We start from the raw sequence: 23,225 nt of genomic DNA on the forward strand, positions 1-23,225 counted from the left end.
AAGGGAGGGCGGAGAGAAGACAAGGAAGGTGAATGAGGTGTTCCAATGTGAAATGCCGGAAACACAGAAACACAGACGACACACAACAAGAGGTGGCAATCTATTCATTAATTGCATTTAATCAATGAGCTCATTATCACTCATGCATTGTCCAACAGGTGTTGAAATAATGGGATTAAAAGGGGAGATCCCTTCAGAAAGACAGAAACAATAGCAAAGACAAAAAACACTTTTGGAATCTGCTTTTAGTCAACACATAAGGAAAGGGTGCACCGGTCCTGGAAATACTGCAATACCAGGTCAATGCGTGGAGTGGACAGAGCAAGCTCTATTTCCATCTCCCTGTTCTAAAAATCCATTTAATATATGGTCCCCAGATAGGGGACGTATCAGATATTAAACTGATAAGAACAGATACTACACTTGATCTTAGCCAAAAGGCCGAGAAGCGATAACCCGAACGGGCCGCGCGTTGCCCGAGCCTGCCCGATACTGCTGTTCAGCCCTTGCAGCGATTCAGCCTACTTCTAGGCAATTCCATGGGGCCCTGCAGGCTCACACACTCACAGCTACACGGGAGGTGAATAAAGGCCGGAGAGGAAGCCAGACAGGATTTGCTTCTTTTGCTTGCACCACAATGCAGTGCTGAAAGAGGAGGAATCTACATAAAAACGCCTTCCTGGCAACGCCCAAATGCCCTGCTGCCATGCAGATAAACACTGGCAGCGGCAGCAAGTGCATGCCCACAGCCACCCCTTGTTCCTTCACACCTTGTATCAGCTGTAATCCAGTCCAGTCCAGTGCTGCCTGCTGAGCAGCACTGACCAACACTGCCTGGGCCCAGGCTTTTATCTCTGAGGCCCCATTATGATGTCAGAAAGCTGGCTCTGGAATCCTGAGGGTTCCACTATGACACGTGCAAAGTTCCGTCTGAACTTTATATAAGACGGTGAGGCTCAGTCAGTCACTCAGTGTTGCCTGAGAGGGCAACACTGCAACAGCCGGCCGCCAGGCTGTCTTTTTTTTGCACAGCTAGTTGCCTCCAGGAGGCCACAAGAGGGAGACAAGGGACTGCAAAATGGAAAATAGGCATCCACCAACTTTACAGACAACTTCTCCTTGCTCCTACAACCTCCATCCTTGCACAGTTTGTTATTCTTCTAGGTAACATAGTAACAAATCCAAATTGCTGCTCTCTTTGTAGGCAAGCAAGGCTTTGTTGCAACTGCAATTCTTACTTCTTCTTGAAATGTAGGGACGACAGTACATTCCATCACATCCATCTAGTGTACACAGGTAGGTCCATTGTGGCGGGCAGGCGAGCGGGCGGGCTGCTTTATTGGCTGTTTGCTGTTCCCCTACTCCACTCCACTATTTGACTGTTGTGCTGCATCAATCAATCAATCAATCAATCAATCAATCAGTGGCTGGCTCAGGTGCAGCTCTTTAACTTACCTAAAAGGGAGGGCGGAGAGAAGACAAGGAAGGTGAATGAGGTGTTCCAATGTGAAATGCCGGAAACACAGAAACACAGACGACACACAACAAGAGGTGGCAATCTATTCATTAATTGCATTTAATCAATGAGCTCATTATCACTCATGCATTGTCCAACAGGTGTTGAAATAATGGGATTAAAAGGGGAGATCCCTTCAGAAAGACAGAAACAATAGCAAAGACAAAAAACACTTTTGGAATCTGCTTTTAGTCAACACATAAGGAAAGGGTGCACCGGTCCTGGAAATACTGCAATACCAGGTCAATGCGTGGAGTGGACAGAGCAAGCTCTATTTCCATCTCCCTGTTCTAAAAATCCATTTAATATATGGTCCCCAGATAGGGGACGTATCAGATATTAAACTGATAAGAACAGATACTACACTTGATCTTAGCCAAAAGGCCGAGAAGCGATAACCCGAACGGGCCGCGCGTTGCCCGAGCCTGCCCGATACTGCTGTTCAGCCCTTGCAGCGATTCAGCCTACTTCTAGGCAATTCCATGGGGCCCTGCAGGCTCACACACTCACAGCTACACGGGAGGTGAATAAAGGCCGGAGAGGAAGCCAGACAGGATTTGCTTCTTTTGCTTGCACCACAATGCAGTGCTGAAAGAGGAGGAATCTACATAAAAACGCCTTCCTGGCAACGCCCAAATGCCCTGCTGCCATGCAGATAAACACTGGCAGCGGCAGCAAGTGCATGCCCACAGCCACCCCTTGTTCCTTCACACCTTGTATCAGCTGTAATCCAGTCCAGTCCAGTGCTGCCTGCTGAGCAGCACTGACCAACACTGCCTGGGCCCAGGCTTTTATCTCTGAGGCCCCATTATGATGTCAGAAAGCTGGCTCTGGAATCCTGAGGGCTCCACTATGACACGTGCAAAGTTCCGTCTGAACTTTATATAAGACGGTGAGGCTCAGTCAGTCACTCAGTGTTGCCTGAGAGGGCAACACTGCAACAGCCGGCCGCCAGGCTGTCTTTTTTTTGCACAGCTAGTTGCCTCCAGGAGGCCACAAGAGGGAGACAAGGGACTGCAAAATGGAAAATAGGCATCCACCAACTTTACAGACAACTTCTCCTTGCTCCTACAACCTCCATCCTTGCACAGTTTGTTATTCTTCTAGGTAACATAGTAACAAATCCAAATTGCTGCTCTCTTTGTAGGCAAGCAAGGCTTTGTTGCAACTGCAATTCTTACTTCTTCTTGAAATGTAGGGACGACAGTACATTCCATCACATCCATCTAGTGTACACAGGTAGGTCCATTGTGGCGGGCAGGCGAGCGGGCGGGCTGCTTTATTGGCTGTTTGCTGTTCCCCTACTCCACTCCACTATTTGACTGTTGTGCTGCATCAATCAATCAATCAATCAATCAATCAATCAATCAATCAATCAATCAATCAGTGGCTGGCTCAGGTGCAGCTCTTTAACTTACCTAAAAGGGAGGGCGGAGAGAAGACAAGGAAGGTGAATGAGGTGTTCCAATGTGAAATGCCGGAAACACAGAAACACAGACGACACACAACAAGAGGTGGCAATCTATTCATTAATTGCATTTAATCAATGAGCTCATTATCACTCATGCATTGTCCAACAGGTGTTGAAATAATGGGATTAAAAGGGGAGATCCCTTCAGAAAGACAGAAACAATAGCAAAGACAAAAAACACTTTTGGAATCTGCTTTTAGTCAACACATAAGGAAAGGGTGCACCGGTCCTGGAAATACTGCAATACCAGGTCAATGCGTGGAGTGGACAGAGCAAGCTCTATTTCCATCTCCCTGTTCTAAAAATCCATTTAATATATGGTCCCCAGATAGGGGACGTATCAGATATTAAACTGATAAGAACAGATACTACACTTGATCTTAGCCAAAAGGCCGAGAAGCGATAACCCGAACGGGCCGCGCGTTGCCCGAGCCTGCCCGATACTGCTGTTCAGCCCTTGCAGCGATTCAGCCTACTTCTAGGCAATTCCATGGGGCCCTGCAGGCTCACACACTCACAGCTACACGGGAGGTGAATAAAGGCCGGAGAGGAAGCCAGACAGGATTTGCTTCTTTTGCTTGCACCACAATGCAGTGCTGAAAGAGGAGGAATCTACATAAAAACGCCTTCCTGGCAACGCCCAAATGCCCTGCTGCCATGCAGATAAACACTGGCAGCGGCAGCAAGTGCATGCCCACAGCCACCCCTTGTTCCTTCACACCTTGTATCAGCTGTAATCCAGTCCAGTCCAGTGCTGCCTGCTGAGCAGCACTGACCAACACTGCCTGGGCCCAGGCTTTTATCTCTGAGGCCCCATTATGATGTCAGAAAGCTGGCTCTGGAATCCTGAGGGCTCCACTATGACACGTGCAAAGTTCCGTCTGAACTTTATATAAGACGGTGAGGCTCAGTCAGTCACTCAGTGTTGCCTGAGAGGGCAACACTGCAACAGCCGGCCGCCAGGCTGTCTTTTTTTTGCACAGCTAGTTGCCTCCAGGAGGCCACAAGAGGGAGACAAGGGACTGCAAAATGGAAAATAGGCATCCACCAACTTTACAGACAACTTCTCCTTGCTCCTACAACCTCCATCCTTGCACAGTTTGTTATTCTTCTAGGTAACATAGTAACAAATCCAAATTGCTGCTCTCTTTGTAGGCAAGCAAGGCTTTGTTGCAACTGCAATTCTTACTTCTTCTTGAAATGTAGGGACGACAGTACATTCCATCACATCCATCTAGTGTACACAGGTAGGTCCATTGTGGCGGGCAGGCGAGCGGGCGGGCTGCTTTATTGGCTGTTTGCTGTTCCCCTACTCCACTCCACTATTTGACTGTTGTGCTGCATCAATCAATCAATCAATCAATCAATCAATCAATCAATCAATCAATCAATCAGTGGCTGGCTCAGGTGCAGCTCTTTAACTTACCTAAAAGGGAGGGCGGAGAGAAGACAAGGAAGGTGAATGAGGTGTTCCAATGTGAAATGCCGGAAACACAGAAACACAGACGACACACAACAAGAGGTGGCAATCTATTCATTAATTGCATTTAATCAATGAGCTCATTATCACTCATGCATTGTCCAACAGGTGTTGAAATAATGGGATTAAAAGGGGAGATCCCTTCAGAAAGACAGAAACAATAGCAAAGACAAAAAACACTTTTGGAATCTGCTTTTAGTCAACACATAAGGAAAGGGTGCACCGGTCCTGGAAATACTGCAATACCAGGTCAATGCGTGGAGTGGACAGAGCAAGCTCTATTTCCATCTCCCTGTTCTAAAAATCCATTTAATATATGGTCCCCAGATAGGGGACGTATCAGATATTAAACTGATAAGAACAGATACTACACTTGATCTTAGCCAAAAGGCCGAGAAGCGATAACCCGAACGGGCCGCGCGTTGCCCGAGCCTGCCCGATACTGCTGTTCAGCCCTTGCAGCGATTCAGCCTACTTCTAGGCAATTCCATGGGGCCCTGCAGGCTCACACACTCACAGCTACACGGGAGGTGAATAAAGGCCGGAGAGGAAGCCAGACAGGATTTGCTTCTTTTGCTTGCACCACAATGCAGTGCTGAAAGAGGAGGAATCTACATAAAAACGCCTTCCTGGCAACGCCCAAATGCCCTGCTGCCATGCAGATAAACACTGGCAGCGGCAGCAAGTGCATGCCCACAGCCACCCCTTGTTCCTTCACACCTTGTATCAGCTGTAATCCAGTCCAGTCCAGTGCTGCCTGCTGAGCAGCACTGACCAACACTGCCTGGGCCCAGGCTTTTATCTCTGAGGCCCCATTATGATGTCAGAAAGCTGGCTCTGGAATCCTGAGGGCTCCACTATGACACGTGCAAAGTTCCGTCTGAACTTTATATAAGACGGTGAGGCTCAGTCAGTCACTCAGTGTTGCCTGAGAGGGCAACACTGCAACAGCCGGCCGCCAGGCTGTCTTTTTTTTGCACAGCTAGTTGCCTCCAGGAGGCCACAAGAGGGAGACAAGGGACTGCAAAATGGAAAATAGGCATCCACCAACTTTACAGACAACTTCTCCTTGCTCCTACAACCTCCATCCTTGCACAGTTTGTTATTCTTCTAGGTAACATAGTAACAAATCCAAATTGCTGCTCTCTTTGTAGGCAAGCAAGGCTTTGTTGCAACTGCAATTCTTACTTCTTCTTGAAATGTAGGGACGACAGTACATTCCATCACATCCATCTAGTGTACACAGGTAGGTCCATTGTGGCGGGCAGGCGAGCGGGCGGGCTGCTTTATTGGCTGTTTGCTGTTCCCCTACTCCACTCCACTATTTGACTGTTGTGCTGCATCAATCAATCAATCAATCAATCAATCAATCAATCAATCAATCAATCAATCAATCAGTGGCTGGCTCAGGTGCAGCTCTTTAACTTACCTAAAAGGGAGGGCGGAGAGAAGACAAGGAAGGTGAATGAGGTGTTCCAATGTGAAATGCCGGAAACACAGAAACACAGACGACACACAACAAGAGGTGGCAATCTATTCATTAATTGCATTTAATCAATGAGCTCATTATCACTCATGCATTGTCCAACAGGTGTTGAAATAATGGGATTAAAAGGGGAGATCCCTTCAGAAAGACAGAAACAATAGCAAAGACAAAAAACACTTTTGGAATCTGCTTTTAGTCAACACATAAGGAAAGGGTGCACCGGTCCTGGAAATACTGCAATACCAGGTCAATGCGTGGAGTGGACAGAGCAAGCTCTATTTCCATCTCCCTGTTCTAAAAATCCATTTAATATATGGTCCCCAGATAGGGGACGTATCAGATATTAAACTGATAAGAACAGATACTACACTTGATCTTAGCCAAAAGGCCGAGAAGCGATAACCCGAACGGGCCGCGCGTTGCCCGAGCCTGCCCGATACTGCTGTTCAGCCCTTGCAGCGATTCAGCCTACTTCTAGGCAATTCCATGGGGCCCTGCAGGCTCACACACTCACAGCTACACGGGAGGTGAATAAAGGCCGGAGAGGAAGCCAGACAGGATTTGCTTCTTTTGTTTGCACCACAATGCAGTGCTGAAAGAGGAGGAATCTACATAAAAACGCCTTCCTGGCAACGCCCAAATGCCCTGCTGCCATGCAGATAAACACTGGCAGCGGCAGCAAGTGCATGCCCACAGCCACCCCTTGTTCCTTCACACCTTGTATCAGCTGTAATCCAGTCCAGTCCAGTGCTGCCTGCTGAGCAGCACTGACCAACACTGCCTGGGCCCAGGCTTTTATCTCTGAGGCCCCATTATGATGTCAGAAAGCTGGCTCTGGAATCCTGAGGGCTCCACTATGACACGTGCAAAGTTCCGTCTGAACTTTATATAAGACGGTGAGGCTCAGTCAGTCACTCAGTGTTGCCTGAGAGGGCAACACTGCAACAGCCGGCCGCCAGGCTGTCTTTTTTTTGCACAGCTAGTTGCCTCCAGGAGGCCACAAGAGGGAGACAAGGGACTGCAAAATGGAAAATAGGCATCCACCAACTTTACAGACAACTTCTCCTTGCTCCTACAACCTCCATCCTTGCACAGTTTGTTATTCTTCTAGGTAACATAGTAACAAATCCAAATTGCTGCTCTCTTTGTAGGCAAGCAAGGCTTTGTTGCAACTGCAATTCTTACTTCTTCTTGAAATGTAGGGACGACAGTACATTCCATCACATCCATCTAGTGTACACAGGTAGGTCCATTGTGGCGGGCAGGCGAGCGGGCGGGCTGCTTTATTGGCTGTTTGCTGTTCCCCTACTCCACTCCACTATTTGACTGTTGTGCTGCATCAATCAATCAATCAATCAATCAATCAATCAATCAATCAATCAATCAATCAATCAATCAATCAATCAATCAGTGGCTGGCTCAGGTGCAGCTCTTTAACTTACCTAAAAGGGAGGGCGGAGAGAAGACAAGGAAGGTGAATGAGGTGTTCCAATATGAAATGCCGGAAACACAGAAACACAGACGACACACAACAAGAGGTGGCAATCTATTCATTAATTGCATTTAATCAATGAGCTCATTATCACTCATGCATTGTCCAACAGGTGTTGAAATAATGGGATTAAAAGGGGAGATCCCTTCAGAAAGACAGAAACAATAGCAAAGACAAAAAACACTTTTGGAATCTGCTTTTAGTCAACACATAAGGAAAGGGTGCACCGGTCCTGGAAATACTGCAATACCAGGTCAATGCGTGGAGTGGACAGAGCAAGCTCTATTTCCATCTCCCTGTTCTAAAAATCCATTTAATATATGGTCCCCAGATAGGGGACGTATCAGATATTAAACTGATAAGAACAGATACTACACTTGATCTTAGCCAAAAGGCCGAGAAGCGATAACCCGAACGGGCCGCGCGTTGCCCGAGCCTGCCCGATACTGCTGTTCAGCCCTTGCAGCGATTCAGCCTACTTCTAGGCAATTCCATGGGGCCCTGCAGGCTCACACACTCACAGCTACACGGGAGGTGAATAAAGGCCGGAGAGGAAGCCAGACAGGATTTGCTTCTTTTGCTTGCACCACAATGCAGTGCTGAAAGAGGAGGAATCTACATAAAAACGCCTTCCTGGCAACGCCCAAATGCCCTGCTGCCATGCAGATAAACACTGGCAGCGGCAGCAAGTGCATGCCCACAGCCACCCCTTGTTCCTTCACACCTTGTATCAGCTGTAATCCAGTCCAGTCCAGTGCTGCCTGCTGAGCAGCACTGACCAACACTGCCTGGGCCCAGGCTTTTATCTCTGAGGCCCCATTATGATGTCAGAAAGCTGGCTCTGGAATCCTGAGGGCTCCACTATGACACGTGCAAAGTTCCGTCTGAACTTTATATAAGACGGTGAGGCTCAGTCAGTCACTCAGTGTTGCCTGAGAGGGCAACACTGCAACAGCCGGCCGCCAGGCTGTCTTTTTTTTGCACAGCTAGTTGCCTCCAGGAGGCCACAAGAGGGAGACAAGGGACTGCAAAATGGAAAATAGGCATCCACCAACTTTACAGACAACTTCTCCTTGCTCCTACAACCTCCATCCTTGCACAGTTTGTTATTCTTCTAGGTAACATAGTAACAAATCCAAATTGCTGCTCTCTTTGTAGGCAAGCAAGGCTTTGTTGCAACTGCAATTCTTACTTCTTCTTGAAATGTAGGGACGACAGTACATTCCATCACATCCATCTAGTGTACACAGGTAGGTCCATTGTGGCGGGCAGGCGAGCGGGCGGGCTGCTTTATTGGCTGTTTGCTGTTCCCCTACTCCACTCCACTATTTGACTGTTGTGCTGCATCAATCAATCAATCAATCAATCAATCAATCAATCAATCAATCAATCAATCAATCAATCAGTGGCTGGCTCAGGTGCAGCTCTTTAACTTACCTAAAAGGGAGGGCGGAGAGAAGACAAGGAAGGTGAATGAGGTGTTCCAATGTGAAATGCCGGAAACACAGAAACACAGACGACACACAACAAGAGGTGGCAATCTATTCATTAATTGCATTTAATCAATGAGCTCATTATCACTCATGCATTGTCCAACAGGTGTTGAAATAATGGGATTAAAAGGGGAGATCCCTTCAGAAAGACAGAAACAATAGCAAAGACAAAAAACACTTTTGGAATCTGCTTTTAGTCAACACATAAGGAAAGGGTGCACCGGTCCTGGAAATACTGCAATACCAGGTCAATGCGTGGAGTGGACAGAGCAAGCTCTATTTCCATCTCCCTGTTCTAAAAATCCATTTAATATATGGTCCCCAGATAGGGGACGTATCAGATATTAAACTGATAAGAACAGATACTACACTTGATCTTAGCCAAAAGGCCGAGAAGCGATAACCCGAACGGGCCGCGCGTTGCCCGAGCCTGCCCGATACTGCTGTTCAGCCCTTGCAGCGATTCAGCCTACTTCTAGGCAATTCCATAGGGCCCTGCAGGCTCACACACTCACAGCTACACGGGAGGTGAATAAAGGCCGGAGAGGAAGCCAGACAGGATTTGCTTCTTTTGCTTGCACCACAATGCAGTGCTGAAAGAGGAGGAATCTACATAAAAACACCTTCCTGGCAACGCCCAAATGCCCTGCTGCCATGCAGATAAACACTGGCAGCGGCAGCAAGTGCATGCCCACAGCCACCCCTTGTTCCTTCACACCTTGTATCAGCTGTAATCCAGTCCAGTCCAGTGCTGCCTGCTGAGCAGCACTGACCAACACTGCCTGGGCCCAGGCTTTTATCTCTGAGGCCCCATTATGATGTCAGAAAGCTGGCTCTGGAATCCTGAGGGCTCCACTATGACACGTGCAAAGTTCCGTCTGAACTTTATATAAGACGGTGAGGCTCAGTCAGTCACTCAGTGTTGCCTGAGAGGGCAACACTGCAACAGCCGGCCGCCAGGCTGTCTTTTTTTTGCACAGCTAGTTGCCTCCAGGAGGCCACAAGAGGGAGACAAGGGACTGCAAAATGGAAAATAGGCATCCACCAACTTTACAGACAACTTCTCCTTGCTCCTACAACCTCCATCCTTGCACAGTTTGTTATTCTTCTAGGTAACATAGTAACAAATCCAAATTGCTGCTCTCTTTGTAGGCAAGCAAGGCTTTGTTGCAACTGCAATTCTTACTTCTTCTTGAAATGTAGGGACGACAGTACATTCCATCACATCCATCTAGTGTACACAGGTAGGTCCATTGTGGCGGGCAGGCGAGCGGGCGGGCTGCTTTATTGGCTGTTTGCTGTTCCCCTACTCCACTCCACTATTTGACTGTTGTGCTGCATCAATCAATCAATCAATCAATCAATCAATCAATCAATCAATCAATCAATCAATCAATCAATCAATCAATCAGTGGCTGGCTCAGGTGCAGCTCTTTAACTTACCTAAAAGGGAGGGCGGAGAGAAGACAAGGAAGGTGAATGAGGTGTTCCAATGTGAAATGCCGGAAACACAGAAACACAGACGACACACAACAAGAGGTGGCAATCTATTCATTAATTGCATTTAATCAATGAGCTCATTATCACTCATGCATTGTCCAACAGGTGTTGAAATAATGGGATTAAAAGGGGAGATCCCTTCAGAAAGACAGAAACAATAGCAAAGACAAAAAACACTTTTGGAATCTGCTTTTAGTCAACACATAAGGAAAGGGTGCACCGGTCCTGGAAATACTGCAATACCAGGTCAATGCGTGGAGTGGACAGAGCAAGCTCTATTTCCATCTCCCTGTTCTAAAAATCCATTTAATATATGGTCCCCAGATAGGGGACGTATCAGATATTAAACTGATAAGAACAGATACTACACTTGATCTTAGCCAAAAGGCCGAGAAGCGATAACCCGAACGGGCCGCGCGTTGCCCGAGCCTGCCCGATACTGCTGTTCAGCCCTTGCAGCGATTCAGCCTACTTCTAGGCAATTCCATGGGGCCCTGCAGGCTCACACACTCACAGCTACACGGGAGGTGAATAAAGGCCGGAGAGGAAGCCAGACAGGATTTGCTTCTTTTGCTTGCACCACAATGCAGTGCTGAAAGAGGAGGAATCTACATAAAAACGCCTTCCTGGCAACGCCCAAATGCCCTGCTGCCATGCAGATAAACACTGGCAGCGGCAGCAAGTGCATGCCCACAGCCACCCCTTGTTCCTTCACACCTTGTATCAGCTGTAATCCAGTCCAGTCCAGTGCTGCCTGCTGAGCAGCACTGACCAACACTGCCTGGGCCCAGGCTTTTATCTTTGAGGCCCCATTATGATGTCAGAAAGCTGGCTCTGGAATCCTGAGGGCTCCACTATGACACGTGCAAAGTTCCGTCTGAACTTTATATAAGACGGTGAGGCTCAGTCAGTCACTCAGTGTTGCCTGAGAGGGCAACACTGCAACAGCCGGCCGCCAGGCTGTCTTTTTTTTGCACAGCTAGTTGCCTCCAGGAGGCCACAAGAGGGAGACAAGGGACTGCAAAATGGAAAATAGGCATCCACCAACTTTACAGACAACTTCTCCTTGCTCCTACAACCTCCATCCTTGCACAGTTTGTTATTCTTCTAGGTAACATAGTAACAAATCCAAATTGCTGCTCTCTTTGTAGGCAAGCAAGGCTTTGTTGCAACTGCAATTCTTACTTCTTCTTGAAATGTAGGGACGACAGTACATTCCATCACATCCATCTAGTGTACACAGGTAGGTCCATTGTGGCGGGCAGGCGAGCGGGCGGGCTGCTTTATTGGCTGTTTGCTGTTCCCCTACTCCACTCCACTATTTGACTGTTGTGCTGCATCAATCAATCAATCAATCAATCAATCAATCAATCAATCAATCAATCAATCAATCAATCAATCAGTGGCTGGCTCAGGTGCAGCTCTTTAACTTACCTAAAAGGGAGGGCGGAGAGAAGACAAGGAAGGTGAATGAGGTGTTCCAATGTGAAATGCCGGAAACACAGAAACACAGACGACACACAACAAGAGGTGGCAATCTATTCATTAATTGCATTTAATCAATGAGCTCATTATCACTCATGCATTGTCCAACAGGTGTTGAAATAATGGGATTAAAAGGGGAGATCCCTTCAGAAAGACAGAAACAATAGCAAAGACAAAAAACACTTTTGGAATCTGCTTTTAGTCAACACATAAGGAAAGGGTGCACCGGTCCTGGAAATACTGCAATACCAGGTCAATGCGTGGAGTGGACAGAGCAAGCTCTATTTCCATCTCCCTGTTCTAAAAATCCATTTAATATATGGTCCCCAGATAGGGGACGTATCAGATATTAAACTGATAAGAACAGATACTACACTTGATCTTAGCCAAAAGGCCGAGAAGCGATAACCCGAACGGGCCGCGCGTTGCCCGAGCCTGCCCGATACTGCTGTTCAGCCCTTGCAGCGATTCAGCCTACTTCTAGGCAATTCCATGGGGCCCTGCAGGCTCACACACTCACAGCTACACGGGAGGTGAATAAAGGCCGGAGAGGAAGCCAGACAGGATTTGCTTCTTTTGCTTGCACCACAATGCAGTGCTGAAAGAGGAGGAATCTACATAAAAACGCCTTCCTGGCAACGCCCAAATGCCCTGCTGCCATGCAGATAAACACTGGCAGCGGCAGCAAGTGCATGCCCACAGCCACCCCTTGTTCCTTCACACCTTGTATCAGCTGTAATCCAGTCCAGTCCAGTGCTGCCTGCTGAGCAGCACTGACCAACACTGCCTGGGCCCAGGCTTTTATCTCTGAGGCCCCATTATGATGTCAGAAAGCTGGCTCTGGAATCCTGAGGGCTCCACTATGACACGTGCAAAGTTCCGTCTGAACTTTATATAAGACGGTGAGGCTCAGTCAGTCACTCAGTGTTGCCTGAGAGGGCAACACTGCAACAGCCGGCCGCCAGGCTGTCTTTTTTTTGCACAGCTAGTTGCCTCCAGGAGGCCACAAGAGGGAGACAAGGGACTGCAAAATGGAAAATAGGCATCCACCAACTTTACAGACAACTTCTCCTTGCTCCTACAACCTCCATCCTTGCACAGTTTGTTATTCTTCTAGGTAACATAGTAACAAATCCAAATTGCTGCTCTCTTTGTAGGCAAGCAAGGCTTTGTTGCAACTGCAATTCTTACTTCTTCTTGAAATGTAGGGACGACAGTACATTCCATCACATCCATCTAGTGTACACAGGTAGGTCCATTGTGGCGGGCAGGCGAGCGGGCGGGCTGCTTTATTGGCTGTTTGCTGTTCCCCTACTCCACTCCACTATTTGACTGTTGTGCTGCATCAATCAATCAATCAATCAATCAATCAATCAATCAATCAATCAATCAGTGGCTGGCTCAGGTGCAGCTCTTTAACTTACCTAAAAGGGAGGGCGGAGAGAAGACAAGGAAGGTGAATGAGGTGTTCCAATGTGAAATGCCGGAAACACAGAAACACAGACGACACACAACAAGAGGTGGCAATCTATTCATTAATTGCATTTAATCAATGAGCTCATTATCACTCATGCATTGTCCAACAGGTGTTGAAATAATGGGATTAAAAGGGGAGATCCCTTCAGAAAGACAGAAACAATAGCAAAGACAAAAAACACTTTTGGAATCTGCTTTTAGTCAACACATAAGGAAAGGGTGCACCGGTCCTGGAAATACTGCAATACCAGGTCAATGCGTGGAGTGGACAGAGCAAGCTCTATTTCCATCTCCCTGTTCTAAAAATCCATTTAATATATGGTCCCCAGATAGGGGACGTATCAGATATTAAACTGATAAGAACAGATACTACACTTGATCTTAGCCAAAAGGCCGAGAAGCGATAACCCGAACAGGCCGCGCGTTGCCCGAGCCTGCCCGATACTGCTGTTCAGCCCTTGCAGCGATTCAGCCTACTTCTAGGCAATTCCATGGGGCCCTGCAGGCTCACACACTCACAGCTACACGGGAGGTGAATAAAGGCCGGAGAGGAAGCCAGACAGGATTTGCTTCTTTTGCTTGCACCACAATGCAGTGCTGAAAGAGGAGGAATCTACATAAAAACGCCTTCCTGGCAACGCCCAAATGCCCTGCTGCCATGCAGATAAACACTGGCAGCGGCAGCAAGTGCATGCCCACAGCCACCCCTTGTTCCTTCACACCTTGTATCAGCTGTAATCCAGTCCAGTCCAGTGCTGCCTGCTGAGCAGCACTGACCAACACTGCCTGGGCCCAGGCTTTTATCTCTGAGGCCCCATTATGATGTCAGAAAGCTGGCTCTGGAATCCTGAGGGCTCCACTATGACACGTGCAAAGTTCCGTATGAACTTTATATAAGACGGTGAGGCTCAGTCAGTCACTCAGTGTTGCCTGAGAGGGCAACACTGCAACAGCCGGCCGCCAGGCTGCCTTTTTTTTGCACAGCTAGTTGCCTCCAGGAGGCCACAAGAGGGAGACAAGGGACTGCAAAATGGAAAATAGGCATCCACCAACTTTACAGACAACTTCTCCTTGCTCCTACAACCTCCATCCTTGCACAGTTTGTTATTCTTCTAGGTAACATAGTAACAAATCCAAATTGCTGCTCTCTTTGTAGGCAAGCAAGGCTTTGTTGCAACTGCAATTCTTACTTCTTCTTGAAATGTAGGGACGACAGTACATTCCATCACATCCATCTAGTGTACACAGGTAGGTCCATTGTGGCGGGCAGGCGAGCGGGCGGGCTGCTTTATTGGCTGTTTGCTGTTCCCCTACTCCACTCCACTATTTGACTGTTGTGCTGCATCAATCAATCAATCAATCAATCAATCAATCAATCAATCAATCAATCAATCAATCAGTGGCTGGCTCAGGTGCAGCTCTTTAACTTACCTAAAAGGGAGGGCGGAGAGAAGACAAGGAAGGTGAATGAGGTGTTCCAATGTGAAATGCCGGAAACACAGAAACACAGACGACACACAACAAGAGGTGGCAATCTATTCATTAATTGCATTTAATCAATGAGCTCATTATCACTCATGCATTGTCCAACAGGTGTTGAAATAATGGGATTAAAAGGGGAGATCCCTTCAGAAAGACAGAAACAATAGCAAAGACAAAAAACACTTTTGGAATCTGCTTTTAGTCAACACATAAGGAAAGGGTGCACCGGTCCTGGAAATACTGCAATACCAGGTCAATGCGTGGAGTGGACAGAGCAAGCTCTATTTCCATCTCCCTGTTCTAAAAATCCATTTAATATATGGTCCCCAGATAGGGGACGTATCAGATATTAAACTGATAAGAACAGATACTACACTTGATCTTAGCCAAAAGGCCGAGAAGCGATAACCCGAACGGGCCGCGCGTTGCCCGAGCCTGCCCGATACTGCTGTTCAGCCCTTGCAGCGATTCAGCCTACTTCTAGGCAATTCCATGGGGCCCTGCAGGCTCACACACTCACAGCTACACGGGAGGTGAATAAAGGCCGGAGAGGAAGCCAGACAGGATTTGCTTCTTTTGCTTGCACCACAATGCAGTGCTGAAAGAGGAGGAATCTACATAAAAACGCCTTCCTGGCAACGCCCAAATGCCCTGCTGCCATGCAGATAAACACTGGCAGCGGCAGCAAGTGCATGCCCACAGCCACCCCTTGTTCCTTCACACCTTGTATCAGCTGTAATCCAGTCCAGTCCAGTGCTGCCTGCTGAGCAGCACTGACCAACACTGCCTGGGCCCAGGCTTTTATCTCTGAGGCCCCATTATGATGTCAGAAAGCTGGCTCTGGAATCCTGAGGGCTCCACTATGACACGTGCAAAGTTCCGTCTGAACTTTATATAAGACGGTGAGGCTCAGTCAGTCACTCAGTGTTGCCTGAGAGGGCAACACTGCAACAGCCGGCCGCCAGGCTGTCTTTTTTTTGCACAGCTAGTTGCCTCCAGGAGGCCACAAGAGGGAGACAAGGGACTGCAAAATGGAAAATAGGCATCCACCAACTTTACAGACAACTTCTCCTTGCTCCTACAACCTCCATCCTTGCACAGTTTGTTATTCTTCTAGGTAACATAGTAACAAATCCAAATTGCTGCTCTCTTTGTAGGCAAGCAAGGCTTTGTTGCAACTGCAATTCTTACTTCTTCTTGAAATGTAGGGACGACAGTACATTCCATCACATCCATCTAGTGTACACAGGTAGGTCCATTGTGGCGGGCAGGCGAGCGGGCGGGCTGCTTTATTGGCTGTTTGCTGTTCCCCTACTCCACTCCACTATTTGACTGTTGTGCTGCATCAATCAATCAATCAATCAATCAATCAATCAATCAATCAATCAATCAATCAATCAATCAGTGGCTGGCTCAGGTGCAGCTCTTTAACTTACCTAAAAGGGAGGGCGGAGAGAAGACAAGGAAGGTGAATGAGGTGTTCCAATGTGAAATGCCGGAAACACAGAAACACAGACGACACACAACAAGAGGTGGCAATCTATTCATTAATTGCATTTAATCAATGAGCTCATTATCACTCATGCATTGTCCAACAGGTGTTGAAATAATGGGATTAAAAGGGGAGATCCCTTCAGAAAGACAGAAACAATAGCAAAGACAAAAAACACTTTTGGAATCTGCTTTTAGTCAACACATAAGGAAAGGGTGCACCGGTCCTGGAAATACTGCAATACCAGGTCAATGCGTGGAGTGGACAGAGCAAGCTCTATTTCCATCTCCCTGTTCTAAAAATCCATTTAATATATGGTCCCCAGATAGGGGACGTATCAGATATTAAACTGATAAGAACAGATACTACACTTGATCTTAGCCAAAAGGCCGAGAAGCGATAACCCGAACGGGCCGCGCGTTACCCGAGCCTGCCCGATACTGCTGTTCAGCCCTTGCAGCGATTCAGCCTACTTCTAGGCAATTCCATGGGGCCCTGCAGGCTCACACACTCACAGCTACACGGGAGGTGAATAAAGGCCGGAGAGGAAGCCAGACAGGATTTGCTTCTTTTGCTTGCACCACAATGCAGTGCTGAAAGAGGAGGAATCTACATAAAAACGCCTTCCTGGCAACGCCCAAATGCCCTGCTGCCATGCAGATAAACACTGGCAGCGGCAGCAAGTGCATGCCCACAGCCACCCCTTGTTCCTTCACACCTTGTATCAGCTGTAATCCAGTCCAGTCCAGTGCTGCCTGCTGAGCAGCACTGACCAACACTGCCTGGGCCCAGGCTTTTATCTCTGAGGCCCCATTATGATGTCAGAAAGCTGGCTCTGGAATCCTGAGGGCTCCACTATGACACGTGCAAAGTTCCGTCTGAACTTTATATAAGACGGTGAGGCTCAGTCAGTCACTCAGTGTTGCCTGAGAGGGCAACACTGCAACAGCCGGCCGCCAGGCTGTCTTTTTTTTGCACAGCTAGTTGCCTCCAGGAGGCCACAAGAGGGAGACAAGGGACTGCAAAATGGAAAATAGGCATCCACCAACTTTACAGACAACTTCTCCTTGCTCCTACAACCTCCATCCTTGCACAGTTTGTTATTCTTCTAGGTAACATAGTAACAAATCCAAATTGCTGCTCTCTTTGTAGGCAAGCAAGGCTTTGTTGCAACTGCAATTCTTACTTCTTCTTGAAATGTAGGGACGACAGTACATTCCATCACATCCATCTAGTGTACACAGGTAGGTCCATTGTGGCGGGCAGGCGAGCGGGCGGGCTGCTTTATTGGCTGTTTGCTGTTCCCCTACTCCACTCCACTATTTGACTGTTGTGCTGCATCAATCAATCAATCAATCAATCAATCAATCAATCAATCAATCAATCAATCAGTGGCTGGCTCAGGTGCAGCTCTTTAACTTACCTAAAAGGGAGGGCGGAGAGAAGACAAGGAAGGTGAATGAGGTGTTCCAATGTGAAATGCCGGAAACACAGAAACACAGACGACACACAACAAGAGGTGGCAATCTATTCATTAATTGCATTTAATCAATGAGCTCATTATCACTCATGCATTGTCCAACAGGTGTTGAAATAATGGGATTAAAAGGGGAGATCCCTTCAGAAAGACAGAAACAATAGCAAAGACAAAAAACACTTTTGGAATCTGCTTTTAGTCAACACATAAGGAAAGGGTGCACCGGTCCTGGAAATACTGCAATACCAGGTCAATGCGTGGAGTGGACAGAGCAAGCTCTATTTCCATCTCCCTGTTCTAAAAATCCATTTAATATATGGTCCCCAGATAGGGGACGTATCAGATATTAAACTGATAAGAACAGATACTATACTTGATCTTAGCCAAAAGGCCGAGAAGCGATAACCCGAACGGGCCGCGCGTTGCCCGAGCCTGCCCGATACTGCTGTTCAGCCCTTGCAGCGATTCAGCCTACTTCTAGGCAATTCCATGGGGCCCTGCAGGCTCACACACTCACAGCTACACGGGAGGTGAATAAAGGCCGGAGAGGAAGCCAGACAGGATTTGCTTCTTTTGCTTGCACCACAATGCAGTGCTGAAAGAGGAGGAATCTACATAAAAACGCCTTCCTGGCAACGCCCAAATGCCCTGCTGCCATGCAGATAAACACTGGCAGCGGCAGCAAGTGCATGCCCACAGCTACCCCTTGTTCCTTCACACCTTGTATCAGCTGTAATCCAGTCCAGTCCAGTGCTGCCTGCTGAGCAGCACTGACCAACACTGCCTGGGCCCAGGCTTTTATCTCTGAGGCCCCATTATGATGTCAGAAAGCTGGCTCTGGAATCCTGAGGGCTCCACTATGACACGTGCAAAGTTCCGTCTGAACTTTATATAAGACGGTGAGGCTCAGTCAGTCACTCAGTGTTGCCTGAGAGGGCAACACTGCAACAGCCGGCCGCCAGGCTGTCTTTTTTTTGCACAGCTAGTTGCCTCCAGGAGGCCACAAGAGGGAGACAAGGGACTGCAAAATGGAAAATAGGCATCCACCAACTTTACAGACAACTTCTCCTTGCTCCTACAACCTCCATCCTTGCACAGTTTGTTATTCTTCTAGGTAACATAGTAACAAATCCAAATTGCTGCTCTCTTTGTAGGCAAGCAAGGCTTTGTTGCAACTGCAATTCTTACTTCTTCTTGAAATGTAGGGACGACAGTACATTCCATCACATCCATCTAGTGTACACAGGTAGGTCCATTGTGGCGGGCAGGCGAGCGGGCGGGCTGCTTTATTGGCTGTTTGCTGTTCCCCTACTCCACTCCACTATTTGACTGTTGTGCTGCATCAATCAATCAATCAATCAATCAATCAATCAATCAATCAATCAATCAATCAGTGGCTGGCTCAGGTGCAGCTCTTTAACTTACCTAAAAGGGAGGGCGGAGAGAAGACAAGGAAGGTGAATGAGGTGTTCCAATGTGAAATGCCGGAAACACAGAAACACAGACGACACACAACAAGAGGTGGCAATCTATTCATTAATTGCATTTAATCAATGAGCTCATTATCTCTCATGCATTGTCCAACAGGTGTTGAAATAATGGGATTAAAAGGGGAGATCCCTTCAGAAAGACAGAAACAATAGCAAAGACAAAAAACACTTTTGGAATCTGCTTTTAGTCAACACATAAGGAAAGGGTGCACCGGTCCTGGAAATACTGCAATACCAGGTCAATGCGTGGAGTGGACAGAGCAAGCTCTATTTCCATCTCCCTGTTCTAAAAATCCATTTAATATATGGTCCCCAGATAGGGGACTTATCAGATATTAAACTGATAAGAACAGATACTACACTTGATCTTAGCCAAAAGGCCGAGAAGCGATAACCCGAACGGGCCGCGCGTTGCCCGAGCCTGCCCGATACTGCTGTTCAGCCCTTGCAGCGATTCAGCCTACTTCTAGGCAATTCCATGGGGCCCTGCAGGCTCACACACTCACAGCTACACGGGAGGTGAATAAAGGCCGGAGAGGAAGCCAGACAGGATTTGCTTCTTTTGCTTGCACCACAATGCAGTGCTGAAAGAGGAGGAATCTACATAAAAACGCCTTCCTGGCAACGCCCAAATGCCCTGCTGCCATGCAGATAAACACTGGCAGCGGCAGCAAGTGCATGCCCACAGCCACCCCTTGTTCCTTCACACCTTGTATCAGCTGTAATCCAGTCCAGTCCAGTGCTGCCTGCTGAGCAGCACTGACCAACACTGCCTGGGCCCAGGCTTTTATCTCTGAGGCCCCATTATGATGTCAGAAAGCTGGCTCTGGAATCCTGAGGGCTCCACTATGACACGTGCAAAGTTCCGTCTGAACTTTATATAAGACGGTGAGGCTCAGTCAGTCACTCAGTGTTGCCTGAGAGGGCAACACTGCAACAGCCGGCCGCCAGGCTGTCTTTTTTTTGCACAGCTAGTTGCCTCCAGGAGGCCACAAGAGGGAGACAAGGGACTGCAAAATGGAAAATAGGCATCCACCAACTTTACAGACAACTTCTCCTTGCTCCTACAACCTCCATCCTTGCACAGTTTGTTATTCTTCTAGGTAACATAGTAACAAATCCAAATTGCTGCTCTCTTTGTAGGCAAGCAAGGCTTTGTTGCAACTGCAATTCTTACTTCTTCTTGAAATGTAGGGACGACAGTACATTCCATCACATCCATCTAGTGTACACAGGTAGGTCCATTGTGGCGGGCAGGCGAGCGGGCGGGCTGCTTTATTGGCTGTTTGCTGTTCCCCTACTCCACTCCACTATTTGACTGTTGTGCTGCATCAATCAATCAATCAATCAATCAATCAATCAATCAATCAATCAATCAATCAATCAGTGGCTGGCTCAGGTGCAGCTCTTTAACTTACCTAAAAGGGAGGGCGGAGAGAAGACAAGGAAGGTGAATGAGGTGTTCCAATGTGAAATGCCGGAAACACAGAAACACAGACGACACACAACAAGAGGTGGCAATCTATTCATTAATTGCATTTAATCAATGAGCTCATTATCACTCATGCATTGTCCAACAGGTGTTGAAATAATGGGATTAAAAGGGGAGATCCCTTCAGAAAGACAGAAACAATAGCAAAGACAAAAAACACTTTTGGAATCTGCTTTTAGTCAACACATAAGGAAAGGGTGCACCGGTCCTGGAAATACTGCAATACCAGGTCAATGCGTGGAGTGGACAGAGCAAGCTCTATTTCCATCTCCCTGTTCTAAAAATCCATTTAATATATGGTCCCCAGATAGGGGACGTATCAGATATTAAACTGATAAGAACAGATACTACACTTGATCTTAGCCAAAAGGCCGAGAAGCGATAACCCGAACGGGCCGCGCGTTGCCCGAGCCTGCCCGATACTGCTGTTCAGCCCTTGCAGCGATTCAGCCTACTTCTAGGCAATTCCATGGGGCCCTGCAGGCTCACACACTCACAGCTACACGGGAGGTGAATAAAGGCCGGAGAGGAAGCCAGACAGGATTTGCTTCTTTTGCTTGCACCACAATGCAGTGCTGAAAGAGGAGGAATCTACATAAAAACGCCTTCCTGGCAACGCCCAAATGCCCTGCTGCCATGCAGATAAACACTGGCAGCGGCAGCAAGTGCATGCCCACAGCCACCCCTTGTTCCTTCACACCTTGTATCAGCTGTAATCCAGTCCAGTCCAGTGCTGCCTGCTGAGCAGCACTGACCAACACTGCCTGGGCCCAGGCTTTTATCTCTGAGGCCCCATTATGATGTCAGAAAGCTGGCTCTGGAATCCTGAGGGCTCCACTATGACACGTGCAAAGTTCCGTCTGAACTTTATATAAGACGGTGAGGCTCAGTCAGTCACTCAGTGTTGCCTGAGAGGGCAACACTGCAACAGCCGGCCGCCAGGCTGTCTTTTTTTTGCACAGCTAGTTGCCTCCAGGAGGCCACAAGAGGGAGACAAGGGACTGCAAAATGGAAAATAGGCATCCACCAACTTTACAGACAACTTCTCCTTGCTCCTACAACCTCCATCCTTGCACAGTTTGTTATTCTTCTAGGTAACATAGTAACAAATCCAAATTGCTGCTCTCTTTGTAGGCAAGCAAGGCTTTGTTGCAACTGCAATTCTTACTTCTTCTTGAAATGTAGGGACGACAGTACATTCCATCACACCCATCTAGTGTACACAGGTAGGTCCATTGTGGCGGGCAGGCGAGCGGGCGGGCTGCTTTATTGGCTGTTTGCTGTTCCCCTACTCCACTCCACTATTTGACTGTTGTGCTGCATCAATCAATCAATCAATCAATCAATCAATCAATCAATCAATCAATCAATCAATCAGTGGCTGGCTCAGGTGCAGCTCTTTAACTTACCTAAAAGGGAGGGCGGAGAGAAGACAAGGAAGGTGAATGAGGTGTTCCAATGTGAAATGCCGGAAACACAGAAACACAGACGACACACAACAAGAGGTGGCAATCTATTCATTAATTGCATTTAATCAATGAGCTCATTATCACTCATGCATTGTCCAACAGGTGTTGAAATAATGGGATTAAAAGGGGAGATCCCTTCAGAAAGACAGAAACAATAGCAAAGACAAAAAACACTTTTGGAATCTGCTTTTAGTCAACACATAAGGAAAGGGTGCACCGGTCCTGGAAATACTGCAATACCAGGTCAATGCGTGGAGTGGACAGAGCAAGCTCTATTTCCATCTCCCTGTTCTAAAAATCCATTTAATATATGGTCCCCAGATAGGGGACGTATCAGATATTAAACTGATAAGAACAGATACTACACTTGATCTTAGCCAAAAGGCCGAGAAGCGATAACCCGAACGGGCCGCGCGTTGCCCGAGCCTGCCCGATACTGCTGTTCAGCCCTTGCAGCGATTCAGCCTACTTCTAGGCAATTCCATGGGGCCCTGCAGGCTCACACACTCACAGCTACACGGGAGGTGAATAAAGGCCGGAGAGGAAGCCAGACAGGATTTGCTTCTTTTGCTTGCACCACAATGCAGTGCTGAAAGAGGAGGAATCTACATAAAAACGCCTTCCTGGCAACGCCCAAATGCCCTGCTGCCATGCAGATAAACACTGGCAGCGGCAGCAAGTGCATGCCCACAGCCACCCCTTGTTCCTTCACACCTTGTATCAGCTGTAATCCAGTCCAGTCCAGTGCTGCCTGCTGAGCAGCACTGACCAACACTGCCTGGGCCCAGGCTTTTATCTCTGAGGCCCCATTATGATGTCAGAAAGCTGGCTCTGGAATCCTGAGGGCTCCACTATGACACGTGCAAAGTTCCGTCTGAACTTTATATAAGACGGTGAGGCTCAGTCAGTCACTCAGTGTTGCCT

General features: G+C 47.7%; 16 non-coding genes across 16 annotated transcripts; all 16 read right to left on the bottom strand.

Annotated features, from left to right (window-relative positions):
- Positions 1-262: 262 nt before the first annotated feature.
- LOC142695477 (U2 spliceosomal RNA) lies at positions 263-453 on the bottom strand. The gene has a single exon (XR_012863590.1). It is a non-coding gene; the product is annotated as a U2 spliceosomal RNA (small nuclear RNA).
- Positions 454-1,721: 1,268 nt separating this feature from the next.
- LOC142695478 (U2 spliceosomal RNA) lies at positions 1,722-1,912 on the bottom strand. Its single transcript, XR_012863591.1, has one exon. It is a non-coding gene; the product is annotated as a U2 spliceosomal RNA (small nuclear RNA).
- A 1,288-nt stretch (positions 1,913-3,200) lies between these two features.
- On the bottom strand, positions 3,201-3,391 carry LOC142695480 (U2 spliceosomal RNA). Its single transcript, XR_012863592.1, has one exon. It is a non-coding gene; the product is annotated as a U2 spliceosomal RNA (small nuclear RNA).
- A 1,288-nt stretch (positions 3,392-4,679) lies between these two features.
- Positions 4,680-4,870, bottom strand: LOC142695481 (U2 spliceosomal RNA). The gene has a single exon (XR_012863593.1). It is a non-coding gene; the product is annotated as a U2 spliceosomal RNA (small nuclear RNA).
- Positions 4,871-6,162: 1,292 nt separating this feature from the next.
- LOC142695482 (U2 spliceosomal RNA) lies at positions 6,163-6,353 on the bottom strand. The gene has a single exon (XR_012863594.1). It is a non-coding gene; the product is annotated as a U2 spliceosomal RNA (small nuclear RNA).
- A 1,308-nt stretch (positions 6,354-7,661) lies between these two features.
- LOC142695483 (U2 spliceosomal RNA) lies at positions 7,662-7,852 on the bottom strand. The gene has a single exon (XR_012863595.1). It is a non-coding gene; the product is annotated as a U2 spliceosomal RNA (small nuclear RNA).
- Positions 7,853-9,148: 1,296 nt separating this feature from the next.
- LOC142695485 (U2 spliceosomal RNA) lies at positions 9,149-9,339 on the bottom strand. The gene has a single exon (XR_012863597.1). It is a non-coding gene; the product is annotated as a U2 spliceosomal RNA (small nuclear RNA).
- A 1,308-nt stretch (positions 9,340-10,647) lies between these two features.
- Positions 10,648-10,838, bottom strand: LOC142695486 (U2 spliceosomal RNA). The gene has a single exon (XR_012863598.1). It is a non-coding gene; the product is annotated as a U2 spliceosomal RNA (small nuclear RNA).
- Positions 10,839-12,138: 1,300 nt separating this feature from the next.
- On the bottom strand, positions 12,139-12,329 carry LOC142695487 (U2 spliceosomal RNA). The gene has a single exon (XR_012863599.1). It is a non-coding gene; the product is annotated as a U2 spliceosomal RNA (small nuclear RNA).
- A 1,284-nt stretch (positions 12,330-13,613) lies between these two features.
- Positions 13,614-13,804, bottom strand: LOC142695488 (U2 spliceosomal RNA). Its single transcript, XR_012863600.1, has one exon. It is a non-coding gene; the product is annotated as a U2 spliceosomal RNA (small nuclear RNA).
- A 1,292-nt stretch (positions 13,805-15,096) lies between these two features.
- On the bottom strand, positions 15,097-15,287 carry LOC142695489 (U2 spliceosomal RNA). The gene has a single exon (XR_012863601.1). It is a non-coding gene; the product is annotated as a U2 spliceosomal RNA (small nuclear RNA).
- A 1,296-nt stretch (positions 15,288-16,583) lies between these two features.
- Positions 16,584-16,774, bottom strand: LOC142695491 (U2 spliceosomal RNA). The gene has a single exon (XR_012863602.1). It is a non-coding gene; the product is annotated as a U2 spliceosomal RNA (small nuclear RNA).
- A 1,288-nt stretch (positions 16,775-18,062) lies between these two features.
- Positions 18,063-18,253, bottom strand: LOC142695529 (U2 spliceosomal RNA). The gene has a single exon (XR_012863637.1). It is a non-coding gene; the product is annotated as a U2 spliceosomal RNA (small nuclear RNA).
- Positions 18,254-19,541: 1,288 nt separating this feature from the next.
- Positions 19,542-19,732, bottom strand: LOC142695504 (U2 spliceosomal RNA). Its single transcript, XR_012863614.1, has one exon. It is a non-coding gene; the product is annotated as a U2 spliceosomal RNA (small nuclear RNA).
- A 1,292-nt stretch (positions 19,733-21,024) lies between these two features.
- On the bottom strand, positions 21,025-21,215 carry LOC142695492 (U2 spliceosomal RNA). The gene has a single exon (XR_012863603.1). It is a non-coding gene; the product is annotated as a U2 spliceosomal RNA (small nuclear RNA).
- A 1,292-nt stretch (positions 21,216-22,507) lies between these two features.
- On the bottom strand, positions 22,508-22,698 carry LOC142695493 (U2 spliceosomal RNA). Its single transcript, XR_012863604.1, has one exon. It is a non-coding gene; the product is annotated as a U2 spliceosomal RNA (small nuclear RNA).
- Positions 22,699-23,225: the final 527 nt, after the last annotated feature.

Source organism: Rhinoderma darwinii, assembly GCF_050947455.1.
Source record: "Rhinoderma darwinii isolate aRhiDar2 chromosome 5 unlocalized genomic scaffold, aRhiDar2.hap1 SUPER_5_unloc_47, whole genome shotgun sequence".
Taxonomy (NCBI): domain Eukaryota; kingdom Metazoa; phylum Chordata; class Amphibia; order Anura; family Rhinodermatidae; genus Rhinoderma; species Rhinoderma darwinii.